This window comes from Botryllus schlosseri, chromosome 2, assembly GCF_051294905.1.
Source record: "Botryllus schlosseri isolate E-star chromosome 2, Bs_hap1, whole genome shotgun sequence".
Classification (NCBI taxonomy): Eukaryota; Metazoa; Chordata; class Ascidiacea; order Stolidobranchia; family Styelidae; genus Botryllus; species Botryllus schlosseri.
Window position 1 is genome coordinate 34,447,469 of NC_137237.1, and position 16,973 is coordinate 34,464,441.

Here is a 16,973-nt window from a genome sequence, read left to right on the forward strand (position 1 = left end):
AAAAATAAATTGTTTTTCTGGCTACGACCTTGCGTGTGCTCAATCTCTTGAGTGGTGACAGCTTTCTACGCAAGTCATGAAGTAACAGCAATAAATGACAACTGTCCCGCCCGGCGTCCACCCTCTACAACAGGGGCGGCCAACCCGTGGCTGCGAGAAGGTTTAGAGAGGCCCGCGGGTTAATTCTCGAAATTACTAGTATTATCAAAAAATAAATAACCAAAACCGAAAAACTAAAACTTGATTAGCATGACCACGAAATTTGGGGTTTTGCCGACTAAAATATCAGTTCTGAGTTCCGACGCATTGGCGTAGCCAGGGGCCAGCCAGATTTTTCGCAGATCGTCGTAGGCCTATATGACTAGATAATGTACAATATTTCGCGCGGCTAGGTTGGGGATCCACACCAAGTCTTCATATCATAATTGTCATTGATTTTGATGCGTATTAATATAAGTATTGTTTTCAACGTTACCTATTATCCGGTACGCCCCTATCGGAAGACTAAAAAAGGTCATCAACATTCAAGTAGCCCGCGCAATGGTTCGTCAGTCTCATGTGGCCCTTTGGCCACCCTGCTCTAGAAAATCTAGTATTGCCGTGTGGTATGAACATATATAATACGATTGCACATGATTATTCTTGTGAAAACATGCAGCCAACTGAAAAGTTTATCGCGTTCCGCGCCATTTAGATACGGTTTATAATTATGGCTCCGTGTATTATCCGAATGCCATATTTGAGAATTCTGTAAACAGTCAACACATTACATGCCATCAATCTATGCGTTAGGATTGCCAACATTCTGGTTATTCTTGGTAATATCTTTTGATATGACGATAGGGGGCTCGAAATCTTTCACGATCATTAAAGGGGCGAGTTTGAAAACCACTGGATTAAAGCTTATGTTGTCATACTCGAGTATATCCATCCATAACAACGTATTTCTGTTATACAGACTGCTCAGTGTCCACCTTCTTGTACATATAGTATGATTTAAATCGGACCGATATAGTTTATTACATATTATACTTCCATCCATCCATCCATCCATCCGTCCGTCCGTCCGTCCGTCCGTCCGTCCGTCCGTCCGTCCGTCCGCCCACCCGCCCGCCCCTCCCTCCCTCCCTCCCTCCCTCCCTCCCTCCCTCCGTCCGTCCGTCCGTCCCTCCCTCCGTCCGTCCCTCCCTCCCTCCCTCCCTCCCTCCCTCCCTCCCTCCCTCCCTCCCTCCCTCCCTCCCTCCCTCCCTCCCTCCCTCCCTCCCTCCCTCCCTCCCTCCCTCCCTCCCTCCCTCCCTCCGTCCATCCATCCATCCATTTTCCACCGTGTTCCCCACCTTTTGGATTTATGGTGTCAATTGGTGAATCCACCGTGTTCCCCACCTTTTGGATTTATGGTGTCAATTGGTGAACTTGATTACCCAGCATCTCTACACTCTACATAAGATCTCGAAAAGGAATAGTAACAAACAACCCCTGAATAGTGACAATCATCATTGAAGTATACTTCATGACTTCACAGCCGCAGTAGTTATCATTGGCGGATATCAATTTCTATTTTGTAAATAGCACGGGTCGTTTAGAATTTTTGAATTTCCCGTAAGCTGGTACCGTAGCAATCATTCATAGTGTCGATTTTTTTAAAGTCGACCTTAGGTAAATATTTTGTGGAAACCGTACCATTGTTATATTAGATGTAAGAACTTCCTAAGCGCAGTGAATGACGGATTCATTCGCATACACCAAGTCGTAAAAACTGGCAAATCCTATGATCTTCCACAAACACCATATTTTCGGAAAGCGGCAATAGCGAAGGAATTAGCCGACAATGGCTCTTGAATGCTGAAAAAATATGCTTAGTTACCATGTTTCGGATGACTTCCTAACTGTGTTGAAATAAATCTTTTTCTGGGAAATCGATCCGTAGCGGGTACGTCAAAGTTATAGTTATATAGCAATACATGGTTTGCGCAGGCTCGATGACTCGCTGAGCATCGTCATTGTTTGAGCGCAGCCTCCTATTTGCAATGCCTTATTCATATGGATTATTGCATTGATATTATTCTCCGTGCATCGAAAATTGACATGTCTCTGACCATAAGCCAAGGAAGGCTTCCAACAAAAAGCAAATATTAGTGACTTATATGTAGAGCCCGGCCGATAATGAATTTTTGGGCCGATACCAATAAAACCGATATCTAACATCTTCACTTCACCGATAACACCGATATATTCAGCGGTTGTTCAAATAAGATGGAATCTACCTCAAAAGGCCCATTTTCAAATTTTCAGGGCATTTATTCCAACAGCTTTACATCCATTGTCATACTTAAACATGAAATAAACTAGAACGGTCGCATCTGGACACCTTGAAAGAGTAAAAGCTGAATGAAATATAACAATATTCCCAGTCTAGCGGTCAAGCTTTCTGACTTTCGAGCATCATGTTGTGACGTCACAAAAATTGCCGATATTTTTCTCCTCTAATGGCCGATACCGATAATTCTGTCGAAGAAACGATCATCGGCCGGGCTCTACTTATAAGGCGACTATCACAACTCGAACCTCGTCCGAATTGATTTTTTTCACATTACAAAGTCGCTTAGTAGTTTTCGTTTTAATCCTCCAAGCAATGCAGCACCAACCGTGATGGCATTTGATTCGATTTGGCAACTTATTCAATCGAAGAGAAGAAATGATCCGAATTCTTTCCTTCATTCGCGCGGCGGCTTAGCATACTTACAAAACAATATTTATTTTAGAATTGCCACAATGAAAATCAGTCAATTGTTATTATCTAGTTCATTTTTTCGGTGTCCAAGTTGTTTCCTTAATTCAGTGTGAAGGCAGTCGGCAATCCTTTGATCAGTTTAGCGTGACACTGCTGCGGTTGAAGAACTAGTCGTATATCATCAAAGTTTAATCTAAGCTTCCCATGTGAGCATCTCCCAATATCAGTTTCACCAATAGCGATACAATCGAAATACACTATTCAAAAGTTTGAATACAAGCATAGTACAGTCCTTGTCATTCTTTTTCTACGACCTAGTGGTGCCCATTGGTGAGCAGAAATATGGTGGAGCGGTAATTTTCTCAAGCATGCTTGCACTTGCACATCTAAGATCAAAGATCGACGACAGGGGCCGGCAACTTTTTGTGTGCAGCGTGCCAAAATGTCAAAAAATATCAATATTTTACCAGCTTGCGTGCCAAACATTCAATTTATTAATATTTAACGTTTCAAGCAAAGAATAGCACCAACCGTTGTTCTGAAGCTGGCAACGGCATCCGTCATGCCAGTGATTCTTGATTGGTCGCGAAGGGAATAAATTTTGGTCGCTACCGCACCTGACCTAACGCTTACATGTACGTGATAATTACATGATTTATTTTCAGTCGCGCAATGGGGCAATGATCAATCTTCTGTGGTTGATTTGGTCGTTTCCAAGTCCACTGTGTTCGGTACCATATATAATAAGTGACAGGTCAATCAGTGTTGTTACGATGATCTGATCTGATGACGATGAAAATGTTCCGTCCACCCCTGTATCATTCAAGTCGGTTCGGTGTCATCGCATTAAGTCACATTCAAATCGGTTTGGTGTAGGTCTGACACTACGTTGGTATGCAAAGGTCGCGGTGAAGCGGTAAAGATTGCCGGTGCTCCAGATACAATGGAATCGCTGGCACACCAGACGAAACTAAAACAATAGCTCATTCCGGGAGACTTCCGCTGGACTATTTGGCGCTGGTCACTTCGGCGCCTTGACAGTGGACATATCAATGTCGAACGTTTTGGCCAGCATGTGGCGGTTATTTTGTTTCAAGGTGTTATCGCCGTAAATTATTTTAGCAACTTATACAACGCATGAGAGTCGCATGGTCGCATGTTGTCCGAAACTTTATGTCTAGGCCGTGTCTTCTCTGACGTAAAAATGCCCAGCGCCGGAGTGCCGGTTCATAAGTTGCGCTCCCGTAGGACTCCTAGACCAAAGCATCCACACGGTTTCAAACGATATTCGATTGACGTTCTTTCATAACTGCTAATACTGTTGACTCAATTCTGTACATTATGCATAGTTTTTGAAAACATTTTCTATATACAGATTTATTTATTGGGGGTTTCCACATCATAATCCATACATCAGGTACCAAGTCATGGCGCGAATCGCGAACAAAAAATTCACGATAAGTGAAATGTCTATGGCAGTGCTTTTCAAACCTGTGTGACGGTTCGCACTAGTGCCAATGACAAAAATTTCAGTGCGAATGACAAGCGTGGTGCGAATGGTGCGAACAAAAAATCCGGATGAGTGCGAACGGCAAGCGTGGTGCGAATAGTGCGAATGAAAAATCCGGTTGAGTGCGAATGAAAATTGTCCATGTTTCTCACTTTTCTCGACGTGGAATAATTCAAATTAACTTAACACGATATTAAGTACAGTAAGCCCGTAAATTTTGTCGTTTGGAAGCAATTCTAAAAATATGTTGGAAGCTAGGCTTTTCTAGTTCACAAGTGACGAACGCTCACGATGCGTGTATATTGCAAAGTTTGAGAGAATATTTCCGCGCGAGAGGATTACGTCACCGCACGGAGAAAAGAAGGAGTGGAATCGGAATCAGTTACTCGTAAACATCCACCGAGTATGGATATTGTGTACGGAACTTGTAGGAATGTAGGTAATAGTGGCCGATGCCAGTGTTGACATTTGGCACATTTGAATGCAAAATATTGGAATTTTTGCACACATTCATATTGGTTAACTGCATAATTTAGCGTTTCTTTAACTATAACAATTAGCACATTAGATCTATAACAAGTGTTATTTACTCGTGTAGCCTACCTAAGCAAGGATTAGATAAATTAATAAAATTAGTGTAAGCACATTAGTGTCTTACGTCCAATGAATATTTATCTTGCATCACATCGAAATATTAGGTCACTGAACAGTTTATCTGCTGACCAGTGCAATGGCCTGTTTGTAATGCGAACTCCACCTTTTAGGCCTAGACACGCATTCCTGTTCCTGAACTGATGATCTCAGGCCAAGTCTAGATCGTAAAGGCATAGGCCTATATTGACATATCGGTGATGCCACTAAGCTTGCTGATCGGTAGGAAAAGTTTGCCTAGTTTGTGTTTGTACCGCCTTTGTACTACAAACTTTGCAATATTCCGAACTCTACCAATTTACTTTGAACACCGTCTTCATAGCAAAATCAAATCCCCCAAGACGTATCTCTTACGATATTTCTTCTGCAGCCTAATTGAACCGTATTTTGACTGTTGAAACTTATTCCTCCTTATGTATAAGGATATGATGGTATAGTAACGATAATTTGGCATTATTTCAGTCAGTTTTCCAATATTGTACGATTGACCTAAGAGCTATCCCGCAGTTGGCTACCCGGGCCGATATAACTGTGTGTTAATCGTGAATCTTATGTAAGTAATAATTATTCAAGAAGGTGCAAGTGTTGGCTTTTACAACACAAGGATGCCGAGCGTTGTTATTGAAAGATATGTTGATTTATGTACTGCATGGATAAGAAGTGAATGAAGCCTAAGCTTACCCATAAATAACAGTCATCAATTACTCGGATTGTGTGGGTTTGTATAGCAATACATTCCTGATTTCAACGCCCACCGTACCATCCAATCGGCTAACATACCTTAGTACGCGAAGCATCTTTTCGAATGTTGTCAGAAAATGAACCAAAGGTGCTAGTCACAACATTGATGCTACGATTCAAGTGCAGTTTCACTATTTTGTGCGCTCTAAATACGAACACATTCACGTCGCGATGACATAACATGTGGATTTAGTGGCAAAGTGATATTGTAGCGAATGAATATTGTTCCTGGGTTCGCCCTTTAAGCTTCGAAGGAAATCACTGCACGATACCTCCAGAAAATGCAACGAACTACTTGAGAACAAAGGGAGTGCGATATCTGTGATTTTTTTACTGCAGTGATTTTAGTGCTTGATTAATCAATAATACAATACGCTGAATGCTAAATAATGAAGCTCTGTACCTCCAAGAAGCTCTTCGAATACAAAAGTGATGAGTTTCTTCATTTTCTTTTCGTGTACTAAATTTCGGCTGACTGGTGCGAATGAAATTGTTTTTTAAAAAAAAGGGCGAATGGAGCTCAAAAAGGTTGAAAAGCTCTGGTCTATGGTATATTCACTATATTGTGTTGATTTACGAAATAATTTCGGATCGCCTACGATCTTTGTACATTTTGAAAAAACTTGTGAGTAGTATATACGATCGCTCGCATGACGCAATGGGTTTCTTATGGGCCCGCTCGCACATCGTATTGAAAACTCGTGTTGGCATATCGTACTTTTAGACCCCCCCTATCGCTCGCACATCGTAATGTGTTCTTATGGGTGCGCTCGCACATCGTACTTTCAAGTATAGGCTGCGGCGGTGACTCGTATTGAAAACTCGTGTTGGTATATCGTACTTTCGGGTGTAGGCATCTCTCGCACATCGTACTTTCGCATGTCGTACTTTCGCGTATAGGCTGTGTTGGTGATTCGCTATGTGTTCTTATGGTCGCGTCGGCATATCGTACTTTCGGGTGTAGGCATCTCTCGCACATCGTACTTTCGCATGCCGTACTTTCGCGTATAGGCTGTGTTGGTGATTCGCTATGTGTTCTTATGGGTGCGGTCGTGATTCGTACTTTCAGGCATCTCTCGCGCGGTGTTGAATAGTCACCAACAATAACCACACAAACGGAAACGTGGCTCGTTGTGAGGATTAAGCAGTGCGACCTATATTTCGAATGACCTGCGCGCTGAATTGTTTCACGGCCAACCGCGTGCTACTATCGATTATTACACTATTCCATTCAGTGCGAAATAGTTTGCTAAATCTAGGAGTCACTTCCGAGGTAATATTTTGGTAATTAGTTTACCACAGAGTCGGCGTAGACGGCGATTCGAATATCAACAATAACCACGTTCACAAACTAACACTTCAAAAATGTGTGAAATAGTTTACAAAACCCCGCGATCGCTGACGAGATAATGTCTCGGACATAACCATCTTTCGCGACTTGGTGTTACAGGCATATCGATCGCTCACGCGGTGAAATATTCGTAGGCATCACTCGCAGAATTATATTTTGGTAATTATTTTGTCACAGAACCGGTGTAGACGGTGATTCCAACACCAACAATAACCATGCACACAAACTAACACTTCAAAAAGGGTGTGAAATAGTTTGCAAAACCCCGCGATCGCTGACAAGATAATGTCTCGGTCATAACCATCTTTCACGACTTGGTGTTACAGGCATATTGATCGCTCACGCGGTGAAATTTTAGTAATCAGTTTGTCACAGAACTTGATATCGCTGGTAAGATTTAACAAGTAACGAATAACAGACCGCCAGTGTCGGTAACTTGAATAGCGACAAATTGTCACTTATTTCCGCTCTAACCCTAATCCTCTGTGAAGTGAACGCTTATTCAAAAGGGTGTGATAATTTTAAAATCCGACGACCACTCACCGGATAATGCTTCAGACATAGCAATCCCTCATACCCGCTCACAAGGTAATATTTCGGTAATTAGTTTGTCACAGAACCGTCGCAGGCGGTGATTCGAAAACCAACAATTTGTCACTCGCCCGCGATCGCTATATGTTTCACGCCTCCAGAATAGTGGCTGACTTTAGTTGCGTGATAAGATCCATGAAAATATTCAATCAATGTGTTAGTTTATCAACTTGAAATGAAACTCACTACACAAATCAAGTCGATTCGTATCTGAATGTTCTAAATCGGTACAACTCTAATCCTTTGACAAATCCCTTAACGCGTTTTTGTTGAATCGAACGTAACCCGAATATTACTGACGCCGACTTTCAGCCGCATTGAATTATTCGCACATTCGCCGCTGTTTTCACACTTATAGAATCAATACCAACTATAACTCTACAAGAATCAAGAATCACAAGTATGTGCATTACACAGTTATTGTCTTTATTAACTTGAAATCAAACACTTAACAAAAACACGCAACTAATCATTTGGCAACTCTAGCATTACCAAAAAAATTCCAGTATTGTTGATTGAAAATCCTTGAGTCATTATTATCAAAAATGTTATAGTACCGCATCGGAATCCATTCGCGGGATGTACTAAAGGTAAATCCAGATAATCCAAAATGAAATATTTGGTCTTTGACAAACATGACTACTAACTTTGATCCAGTCACATTTCAAGATTATACTTTGAAACAATCCTTGAAACTTAAATCTCTATTCACGACTGAGTTTTCCGTTTGTCAGTTTCAGTAAATACTATCGCGATATTTTAATGTGTTACTACACACAATAGAATCATTCAATGAAATAGCACCTGTTGTAAATATTTCTAACTTGACAACCACTTGTGCATACCGCGATCGACTTGTGACGCGATGAGTTAAATCGGAATATTTCAATCTATTTCTCGAAACCTTGAACAAGCTATCGGGTTATTTTTTTTGTTGTAATCGAGTGAACGGAAATAGTATTACGTCTCAACATTTTAACATCTTCCCATACACAAAAGAGTAAAATACAAAAAACCTTGTCAAGTCAATCCGTTTGTAACTTACCCAACCAAAGCAAAAAGTATCCTTATGAAAAGTAGACAAGACTACGCGAGTAATCACCACAATCCAAAATCCATAGCAAGTTCGGTTGTATTCATAGTCCACCAACTCGTACTTTTATTCAACTGTAAAAGTCGTTACTATTCCGCAAGACAAAGAAATTACTATGTGGTATATTTTGTAAGACAAAAGTAATTACTTCTCGGTGTCGGCGACTTGAGATTAACATATGTTTTGAGTATATGATATTTGAATGTCTGACCAACGTAGTTAAGAATTCATTTTATACGATCGAACACCGGTATTACATTGAAAGTTATCATGCTGTAAACATAAGGATTGACACATGGATTTGACATATGTAATAGTTGATCATGGCTTGATTATTAAATTATTCGCGTTAATTAGACCCGGCGTTGCGGTAAAGGTTATTATGACAGCAACAAACTTTTCACCGCCGTGGTTATTAACATATTGATTTGTAAAACTATACTTGTCTGAAATGTTCTTGGTTTGAAAGATATTCCGTGTTGGTACAAATCACTCTGTGTATTACGGATATCAGAAAATATTTTTACAAATGTAGTTGTTTCCAGTAACCAAGACTAAAGATGACACAACAATTTCGTTTGGAATATCTTTACTGGACGCATCCTATTCTACTAGACTTGAGTAATACACAAAACTCATAGCATTAACAAAATCGCAATAGGCGCTACACTGAAATCTACAAAATGTGTTTGTATTGTTACTCAAAGTAGTGATCATAAATTATCATTTAAATAAGTAATTGTAATCATAAAACCAAACTTGTGAAAGTCATTACCATAACAAAAGAATATTGTAGGTTGCTTGCTAAATGTATGCCGGAAATATTTGTAGAACGCTCACGACCAAAGAAATCGGAAATTTCTCCCCATTGTCATTCGTCAAAGTATATGTTGTCACAATACTCATCCCGTAAAAGATCTTACTTGTATGTGATTGAATCGCCGGTAATTAACTCGCTAAATCAAACCATAAGGAAATTTCACTCAGTCATCGGATTATGATATTAAACAGCGTCGCTTAATCGGCATAGAGCGTTTTTCTAAATGCAAATCATACCTGACCAACAGAAAACAATTTTCACTCACCTCGTAATGAAACCAAGTGGTGGGCCTACGTTCAATATTTTGTTTGTGTCAAATACTTTGCAATAAACACACACACTGGAGTGGTTGAGCTTTACATCATCAAGCTGTCATCTGTAAATCGAGATCACATCCGACTTGTAACTGTATCGTTTACCTAACCGAGTTGTATGCACAGTTTCATATTTTTATCATTTAGTGATTGCTGAACATACCAAACGATACACATTCACTTCCGAAATACTGCGTTGATCTCAATTCCCTTTGTCGTGATAACCGAAGTACATTTGTTTCGAATTCGTAACAGCCGACTTTTCTATGACACGATAAATTTTGACAAGTTATGCTTAGAAGATTGGTTGCATATCGCGAAAAATAACATACTGCTCATATTGATACCGTTAATCGGTATTTTCACGCGAGTCGATTTTCAAATGAGTAAAATTTATTACATGAGTTTCTCCGCTTAATGTAAATGAAAACTCAGTCGTCTTTTAACATCACATAGACATTGATAAAAAGTAAGTAAGCAATCAAACACAACACTTTGTACGACACTAATTATTGTTCCACACATCTCATTTCATACTAAGTGTATACGAAAGATATTCATGTTACACGAAAATATTCGCTCATGCTACAAACCTGTACAATGATTGGTGGTGTAAGTCCAGCACAATTGTGGTATCCACACGAGTTTAGTTAACACAATTTACGACACCGAGGTCGCCTCATCTTTCGTAAGACAACAAACCAAGGCTTCAGGATATGTCCATGTCATAACAATAAATCAACTACTCCAACAACAGAATACATATGTTTTCTAGCACGGTGCTTACATCTTACACACAAATCAACCAACTTTGCTAACGAAAAGCGCTGAGTCATCACATGGTTGTCCTCACAACAATACAACTAAAACATACTATCATACAAAATGGCCGTTATAGTTTGCACACCAACGATACATCGTACAAGTAGCAAGTCTCGAGAATCCAGTTATTCAAAAAAACGTGAAAGTGTTTCTACGCCAAGTCGGTATGTTGACGATAGCATATATTGTAATATCATGATCGATTTACATTCGTTGGTCACAAAATGTCACTACTCTAAATAATTATTTTTCACTCAAAGCCTACTTGTCACCATTCGTTTCATCAAGCACGAGTTCAAGAAACCTGCTACGACATGAATTGTTATTTTTATGTTGTGTAAATAGGTAATAATTAATTTTAGTAACACTATATCAACATCATCGAGTTGCGTGAATAGATTTACATGTGGTCTTGTGGTTTTAATCGAAGTATACAGCACGGTCTAATGTAGAGTCATCTCTACTGTACAGCAACTCGGTAATCGAAATGCATTAAAATTTAAACAACGATCTTGTTTCGTCGCACCAAAAATATGTTTACTATCGCGATACTCTGCACAGGCCGTGTAAATCCTTTTCACACTCGTAATAGTATACCAACAGCTACCGGCGACAACGTTTAACAATACCAACAACACTAAACATACGATACCTACCCAAGTAAAATTACCATTTTCACCTAGAGGTCGGTCGTTACCCGAGTAGAAATACCATTGTCCTTTGGAGATTTATCGTTTACCCAGTGTAACAAACCTTTTTCCCTTGGAAATATATTTTTTCTCTTGGTAACTAACCTTTTTCACTTGGAAATCTATTTTTGTCCTGGATAACAAACCTTTTCACTTGGAAATATATTTTTTCTCTTGGTAACAAACCTTTTTCACTTGGAAATATATTTTTTCTCTGGTTAACAAACCTTTTTCACTTGGAAATATATTTTTTCTCTGGTTAACAAACCTTTTTCACTTGGAAATATATTTTTTCTCTGGTTAACAAACCTTTTTCACTTGGAAATATATTTTTTCTCTGGGTAACAAACCTTTTTCACTTGGAAATATATTTTTTCCCCGGGTAACAAACCTTTTTCCCTGAGCAACAAACCATTTTCACTTGGTGGTTCGTCGTTTACCCGAGTAAAAATATCATTTTCTTTTGGAGATCCGGCGTTTACCCAGTGTAACAATACATTTTCACTTGGAAAAATACTTTTACCTAGAGTAACTAATCATTTTCTCCTGGGTAACAAACCCTTTTCGTCTGGAAACTATCATTTACCTGAGTACCAATACCGTTTTCACTTGGAAATCTATCTTTTCCCTGGGTAACAATACCATTTTCGTTTTAAAAACTGACAACCACACCGGTCAATTTGATACTTTTTGTATATTGTTACAACAGACAGCGACAAAATATACACCAACAACGACTCCGATACATTTGTCTAATCAAATATTCACTTGCTCTGATGCATCCCATCAAAATCATTGGTTACTCACATACAATAACAACGTGCTGTTGTACATCGACATGTATGTTTTCGGAATTGGTGAATAAAGGGGTTTCCGATATGTCCGTGATGTCCGGGTTCGTGCTTTGGATTTTCCAGAGTCAAAATGTCTGAATAAAACACCTCCTCGACTTTGGTAACTGGTTGATACACGGATAATGGTGTTTGGAAAACGGATGAATTTTTGTTCCCCATCGCGCTGACAACATCGGGTACTTGTGAGTTTCCTCGGGTCTGTTTACTATATTGTGTCTTTACTGGTCAATACATGTCGCTCCAGTCAGCTGAAACCGGATCACTAATATGAGAAAGTGTGGGGGCCGGATCCGGATATTCACTCATGACCCAACGACCGATATTCAAGTAAACATGTTACCGACCGTGTTTTGTCTCCATGAAAAATACCTATGCATACACCATCACATCAAGTACGTCACGATTGTTCACAAGTATTTGCGTAAACGAGGTGTATGTACAATGTGTCGATGCACAAACATCATGGGACACAAATTCACGTTCTCAAGTCTCATCATGCGCCGACTCTGTACATTCAATGTGGGCATAGATGACTTGGAGACATGATACAATGGATAGTGCATTATGCATACCGATATATTCTCAGTCAAATATGCGACCCATACACATCCATATACCCTGATTTTCGCTGAATATCCACAACACCAACAAATCTGTACATTTCTTTTCCCCTGACCTCGACGATAGAGTTGTCATCCCAATGTACCAATCGAGTGTATGGTTCATCAGGTGAAAATCCAAATCAAATGTCGCCAAGGTATCGTTTTTCATTTTCAATATTTCCACCGCTGCATCTTTTCTGTGTCGTAAAACCACGGTGTGAGGCCAGAGGAATCTATGGAACGTTACGCGTAATCCCATAATTACTCGGGGATATAGTCAGGTAACGACAACGTTTTCTCAGTGGTCTGCGTGGGTGCACCGTTTCAATACGTAGCTGGATCAACTAGACCAAAAGTTTCCAACCACGTTTTATAACGGCATGTAGAATTACGAGACAGCACCCTCTTGCGGAGTGGTTAACACGAAATCAGTCTTCAACCCACAGAGACACACCTCGGATTACATTATCTAATCGTATTCGAACTCGAGATTCACACACACACAGAGTCCCTGTTTACGATTTCAATCCGGAGTCACTGCTCACGATGTTTAGCTGGAGTCGTTGTGTGGGAGTAGCAACATCGGGCATATTCATCACCTGCAAGATTGATAACGATGGTGATCGCCAAATACCGAAAACCAGGTGAAACACTGCGGTCTCAGCAAAAAGTTCGCAGGTTAGGACGAACAATACGTGGAGGGATTGAGCGAGTTACGCAACCCGATTATGTCGAAGTCTAGATCACGATACAAGTCTACCTGAGAATCCGAACAATCTTGCAAAATCAAGGTGTGAACCCGTGAAAGGGCTGTACTCGTGTGAGATGTATTTTTCACAAGTTGGGTGGAGGTCGGTTCATACTAAGACCATGTTACGTCCAAATATGACCGCTTGCCTGTCTCCAAGTCATCTATGCCCACATTGAATGTACAGAGTCGGCGCATGATGAGACTTGAGAACGTGAATTTGTGTCCCATGATGTTTGTGCATCGACACATTGTACATACACCTCGTTTACGCAAATACTTGTGAACAATCGTGACGTACTTGATGTGATGGTGTATGCATAGGTATTTTTCATGGAGACAAAACACGGTCTGTAACATGTTTACTTGAATATCGGTCGTTGGGTCATGAGTGAATATCCGGATCCGGCCCCCACACTTTCTCATATTAGTGATCCGGTTTCAGCTGACTGGAGCGACATGTATTGACCAGTAAAGACACAATATAGTAAACAGACCCGAGGAAACTCACAAGTACCCGATGTTGTCAGCGCGATGGGGAACATAAATTCATCCGTTTTCCAAACACCATTATCCGTGTATCAACCAGTTACCAAAGTCGAGGAGGTGTTTTATTCAGACATTTTGACTCTGGAAAATCCAAAGCACGAACCCGGACATCACGGACATATCGGAAACCCCTTTATTCACCAATTCCGAAAACATACATGTCGATGTACAACAGCACGTTGTTATTGTATGTGAGTAACCAATGATTTTGATGGGATGCATCAGAGCAAGTGAATATTTGATTAGACAAATGTATCGGAGTCGTTGTTGGTGTATATTTTGTCGCTGTCTGTTGTAACAATATACAAAAAATATCAAATTGACCGGTGTGGTTGTCAGTTTTTAAAACGAAAATGGTATTGTTACCCAGGGAAAAGATAGATTTCCAAGTGAAAACGGTATTGGTACTCAGGTAAATGATAGTTTCCAGACGAAAGGGGTTTGTTACCCAGGAGAAAATGATTAGTTACTCTAGGTAAAAGTATTTTTCCAAGTGAAAATGTATTGTTACACTGGGTAAACGCCGGATCTCCAAAAGAAAATGATATTTTTACTCGGGTAAACGACGGACCACCAAGTGAAAATGGTTTGTTGCTCAGGGAAAAAGGTTTGTTACCCGGGGAAAAAATATATTTCCAAGTGAAAAAGGTTTGTTACCCAGAGAAAAAATATATTTCCAAGTGAAAAAGGTTTGTTAACCAGAGAAAAAATATATTTCCAAGTGAAAAAGGTTTGTTACCAAGAGAAAAAATATATTTCCAAGTGAAAAAGGTTTGTTATCCAGGACAAAAATAGATTTCCAAGTGAAAAAGGTTAGTTACCAAGAGAAAAAATATATTTCCAAGGGAAAAAGGTTTGTTACACTGGGTAAACGATAAATCTCCAAAGGACAATGGTATTTCTACTCGGGTAACGACCGACCTCTAGGTGAAAATGGTAATTTTACTTGGGTAGGTATCGTATGTTTAGTGTTGTTGGTATTGTTAAACGTTGTCGCCGGTAGCTGTTGGTATACTATTACGAGTGTGAAAAGGATTTACACGGCCTGTGCAGAGTATCGCGATAGTAAACATAAGTAGTTATATAGATCGGTCAACCGGTGGCAGGGGTTCTTATGGGCGGGGTCGCATGCTAACGAGAAACCGGGGGTGGCATGCTAACGTTTTCGTCTTATGGCGGGGGTGGCATGCTAACGTTTTCGTCTTATGGGTGCGGTCGCATGATAACGCGAAACTCGTGGTGGCATGCTAATGTTTTTTGGTATACGTGCGGCGACATGCTAACGACGATAAATGTGTCTGTCATGTATTCTTACGGGATCTGTGGCGACTCGCCATGTGTTCTTATGGGCGCGGTCGTGATTCGTACTTTCAGGCATCTCTCGCGCGTTGTTGAATATGTATCAAGTAAATAGTCATGCGAATGAATCTTTGTTAATGTGTATATCGTTATTCTTATGGACGCGGCGATGATTCGTACTTTCGAGTATAGACATCTCTCGCGTGGTGTTGAATATGTACGAGTCACCAACAATAACCGCGCGGACGGAAACGTGGTTTGTTGTGAGGATTACGCGTGCGACCTATATTTCGAATGACCTGCGCGCTGACTTATTTCTCGTCTAGTCGCTACTATCGATTATTACACTAGACCGGTCAGTGTGAAATAGTTTGATCGTAAATTATGATATATGATGTCGTAGTTTAGTCGTATCAAATGACCGATCGTGTTCTCTCTTTCCTCGCTATTGATTGCTAGCTGAATAATACTTTCGGCTTATTCGCTGTTTCGCGCGTACAAAATAGTCTGCTGTTCACAGTCTCAACTTCATCGCGATAGCACAATTTTCACACCTCGATCAGTAGAACAACACCGCACTAACGCAGTTGGCGAATCACATAGGTCATACATTTTACGCGAAATGAAATATTGTATTGTGGTATACAAATATGCAAACTATTCTTTCAATTCAACAAGTCTAGTTAACGAATCGATTTTCAAGCTGCCGACACAGTTTTTAACACGAGTGAGTTGATATTTCTTCCCGGGTACGAGCGAGGCTTTGTTCCATTGATCCAAAACCACCTCACCAGTATCATCCTTCAATGTAAAACTGTATAATTTCAACTCCTTTCCGGCCCCAGAATTGACCATCTTCTCCTCTCGAGAAACACAAGTAGCGGCGATCGAAACGTATTCATCTTTATTCCCGTATACCGATTCGCAGGTCAATAATGGGTATTCTTCAGTCGTATGTCTCGATTTTCCATGCGTGGTTACTGACGAAGCCCGTCCCAGTAATACAGCAGGTTTTCCAGTAAACTTGTCAATTTGGACCCAACCGGATTTGACCATGAGTTTTTTTCGTTTGGAGAATGCTTTCTCAATGACCCCGAACAATTCACGATTGAAACACGTGAAAGATATCTCTTCGTTATTACCGTCGATGAATATACCTTTGAGATATTGGCTAACGCCACCTCTTTTGGGTGATGAGACGAATTTGACGCCGACGTGAAAATTTGAAGTTGCTCCGACTTGCATAGTGTTGACGCTGTTCGATGCCATATCGTTTGATAAAGTGGGAGTCATCAGTGTAACTCACTACACAAATCAAGTTGAATCGTATTTGAATGTATTGATTCGACCCAACTCAAATCCTTTGACAAATCCTATTAACGCGATCTGTTGAATCGAACGTAACCTGAATATTACTGACGCCAACATTCACCCGCATCGGATCATTCACACATTCCACGTCGGTGTTTTAACACTTATAGAATCAATACCAACTATCTCTAACCCGATAATATTCAATCATTTTGGTAATTTGCCAACTTTAAATCCATTCGCGGGATGTACTAAAGGTAAATCCAAATAATCCAGAATGAAATATTTGGACTTCGA

The 16,973-nt window shown here is 40.2% G+C and overlaps 1 protein-coding gene and 2 long non-coding RNA genes across 3 annotated transcripts in view; 1 reads left to right on the forward strand and 2 right to left on the reverse strand.

Moving 5' to 3' along the window:
* LOC145458918 (uncharacterized) overlaps positions 1-16,973 on the reverse strand; it is a 462,825-nt gene that overhangs the window by 183,403 nt on the left and 262,449 nt on the right. The gene's annotated exons all lie outside the window — the stretch shown is intronic.
* Positions 1-16,973, forward strand: part of LOC145458912 (uncharacterized) — a 482,198-nt gene that overhangs the window by 174,183 nt on the left and 291,042 nt on the right. The window lies entirely within an intron of this gene.
* Positions 1-16,973, reverse strand: part of LOC145458768 (uncharacterized) — a 211,314-nt gene that overhangs the window by 45,834 nt on the left and 148,507 nt on the right. The window lies entirely within an intron of this gene.